Source organism: Heterocephalus glaber, unplaced genomic scaffold (assembly GCF_053883595.1).
Source record: "Heterocephalus glaber isolate CG9 unplaced genomic scaffold, H.glaber_assembly_v1.0 deba00001868, whole genome shotgun sequence".
In the NCBI taxonomy this organism is placed as follows: Eukaryota; Metazoa; Chordata; class Mammalia; order Rodentia; family Bathyergidae; genus Heterocephalus; species Heterocephalus glaber.
This window is the reverse complement of record NW_028258506.1, coordinates 552462-555981: the sequence shown is the minus strand read 5'-3', so window position 1 is coordinate 555981 and position 3520 is coordinate 552462. Positions and strand designations below refer to the sequence as shown.

At 35.6% G+C, this 3520-nt stretch overlaps 1 pseudogene; it reads right to left on the bottom strand.

The window, feature by feature from the left end:
* Positions 1-2336: 2336 nt before the first annotated feature.
* LOC101725577 (olfactory receptor 7A10-like) lies at positions 2337-3253 on the bottom strand (annotated as a pseudogene).
* Positions 3254-3520: the final 267 nt, after the last annotated feature.

Genomic DNA, 3520 nt, shown 5'->3' with positions numbered 1-3520 from the left:
TGAGAAATTAGAGACATTTATAGCTAAGTGGATGCACATTGAGGCCATACTCTTAAGTGAAATAAACAGGACACACATATGTAAATACTGAATAGTTTCTCTAGTGTGAGAAACTTAAAGTGTAATAAGGACTAAAAGGTATAACAGATAAAGTGAAATAAAAAGAAATAGGGCAAAGGGGAAGGGGAAGTGGGAGAAGTAGGGAAAGAAAAGAAAGGAATGGAATTAATATGAGAAAATGAAAAAATGGAAACAGTGTATTTGTAAATAAGGAGGGATGGAGGGGTTGAAAAGAGAGCATGGGAAGGAGGAAATTAAGAATCAAGAGAGATTATCTAAAGGTGCAAATTTCCAATGGTGAATGTCATTCCATTTTATACCAAAAATGGACGAATACAATTAATTTTAAAAAGTAAAATAAAATAGTGATCTCCATGTCCATTCATAGGGTAGATCAAGGACATTATTTTAGCAATTAAATTAGAAAGCATTTAATCCTTATTGAACACTTTCTCAAATTGCACAGAAATCTAACTATACCATATGCCCTCTTCATTTCTGTGTGACTCTTAAGATAGAAATTTGAATACTTTAAATCTCTGCACATTGCCATATGTCATTGTTCTCTAAGAAAAATTTTAAAACCTAAATGAGTGGTGTAGGACATAAGATTAAATGTGTATCACATAAGATTAGTTACATTTATCAAAGGTTTAGCTGTCTTCTCTAACTGGGAAGACAACAAAGGGTCAAATACAGTTATATGAAGAGTGAAATTAAAGAAATGTAGTTGACATTGACAAGTTTATTTTGATGGAAACCAGAAGAGGAATATCAAAGTAGAAATGTATTAAACTGTCCATAAACACTATTTCCAGAGAGGAAACACTAGATTCGCCTACAATGTCATGAATGAACCTTGGAAACACACAGTAGAAACTCATGGCTGAATTCAGACTTATGAGGCAACCAGCAGCGCTCAGAAGAACCTCCCACTGTACACTGTATTTGATGATAGTGATATTATATTGAGCCATTTGATTTTAAGATAGCTTTATATTCAGTTATATCTAGCTATTACAATAATCAAAAGGAAAAACAACTTAGGGCAATTAAAATAATATCCTACTTAATCTTCAGATTTATTCTGATATCTAATGACAGCATTCATAATTACTCTGCTATTCAAGCTTAATTCACTTTACTGTATTACGAAGTGACTGCAGTAAGATTCCCTAGCAGAGTGTTGGAAGAACATGTATATGTGCACAGGAAGCTGTTGACTCTAAATCACATGGCTGGAAGGAAGTCATGCTTCCTTCTGAGTCAGGAATGGATCATAGAAACTGAAGTGATTCCTGAGGATAAAGGACATATATAAGGCTGGGAATTTAGCTCAGTGGGTAGGGCACTTGCTAGTATTCACAAGGCTCTGGGATGCGTCACCAGCATGGATAGGAGAAAAAAGTATATATATAAAGGACAGTATTGATGAAGAGACTTTTCATTTAGAGTAATGAGAGGAGAAACATTTGTATACAGAACTAGACATTTCTGAGCAGCAATAGGCAGGTAACTCAATAAAACATCAAAATATATTAACCAACTCTGAAATACAATTAATAAATTCTCTTCCATGTGGATGAAACTTTACCCTACAACGGTAGAAAGAGAACATGGAAACAAAATAATTTTCCATAGTAATACACTTAACTAGTTTAAAATTTTTCTTTGTCATATTTGATATCATTCCTGACTCTAAGGTCATATGGAGTCCATCTATTTATTCAAAGTTTTAAATGACTTTAGTTACCAAGTAAAATTTTCCTATAGGAATAGTAAAACCCATGGCTGTTTTTTTTAGCAAACAAAGGAAAAATATCCCAATGAGATATGTTATCCAATAAGCAATTATTCATTTTTAAAATAATATTTACTCCTTGTTTTGAGACAGAGTGTTACTATGTAGTTGAGGCTAACCTTGAACTCATTGCTATCCTCTTGATGCAATGTCCCAAGTGCTGAGAATACAGGCATGAACCACTATGCCTGGCTATAAGCAATTATTTTTAAGAAGTCTACATTCTATGGTACAAATGAGAATTTTAAAACGCTTCTGATCCAAGAATGGGAACAAGTTTTAGAGAGTGGTAAATGACAAAACACAAATTAAAAGCAGGAGAAAGTCTAGTAAAGTCAGTTACTTAAATTTTTCAGATAATTATGTCAAGGAGATAGAAATTCAGGAAGTAAAGGGAACAAATTTTTGTTGTACAATCTAATCAAAGAATCAAAATTTTGACTCCAAAACTTGGGCCCAGAAACCATAAGCATTTCTACAGAGGTGAACCAATTGGTCCTCTTTCCAGTTTCCTCCCATGCAGTCTTTTCAGAGCACTCTTGATATCTTTATTCCTCAAACTGTAGATGAAGTGTTTCAGCATGGGTGTGAACACAGTGTACATCAATGAGGCTATTGCAATTGGGTGTGAGTTTTGGGTGACAGCAGAATTAAGATTCACTTCCAGGAGTGGACAATAAAATAAGGATGCCATGAGGGGTGAGACCCACAGGTGGAAAATGCATTATACATTCCCTGATCTGATGAAATTGCATGTAGGGAGGAAACTATCTTCAAGTAAGTGTAAAGGATGCCAGCAAAGGGACCAGTAGTCTGCAGTATGGCTATAATATACATTATCATGTCACTAAGAAAGGTGTCAGAACGGGCACAATGGACCACCTGATTAAGTTCACGGAAAAAAAATGTGGGATTTTCAGGTCAGTACAGAAGGACAGATGCAATGCCATGAATGTATGTAACAAGGAATTCAGGAAACCCACAATCCAGCATGCCAGAACCAGCAATCCACAGAGCCAGTAGTTCATGATAACTATGTAGTGCAGGTGGTAACAGATGGGCACATATTGCTGATAGGCAATTAAAGTTAGCAGGAAGATGCCCAACCCTGAAAAAAAGCAATAAAATGTAAATCTGGGTGATGCAGCCTGCATAGCTAATAACTTTGCTGTGTGTTTGTGTATTCACCAGCATCTTGTGCATGGTGGTGGAGATGAAACAGATGTCCACAAAGGACAGGTTTAAGAGGAAGAAGTACATGCGTGTGTGCATGTGTGAGTCTCAGATGATGGCCAGGATGATGAGCAGCTTCCCAAGAACAGTAGTCAAGTACAAAGAGAGGAATCTGAGAAGAAGAAATTCCGAAAGTTGTGCAACATTTCCTGGTTCCATGTGTAGGATATGACTACCAATAATTTTTTTTAAAGGAGAGACATAAAGTTCATGAACAAGGAATATTTTACCTACCTGTAATAACTATTTTTGCAGTAATGTGAATTGAAGTCAGGGCCTCTTATGTGCTAGTTAAGTGCTCTACTACTAAGTTATGCTTCCATCCCAAATCTCCTAGAGTCAGAAAAATAATTTCTATATTTTTGTATGATCTTGTCCCCTGTAGGTGATTCCGTGTATTGTATACTGTCTGATTAAGAAGTCCTG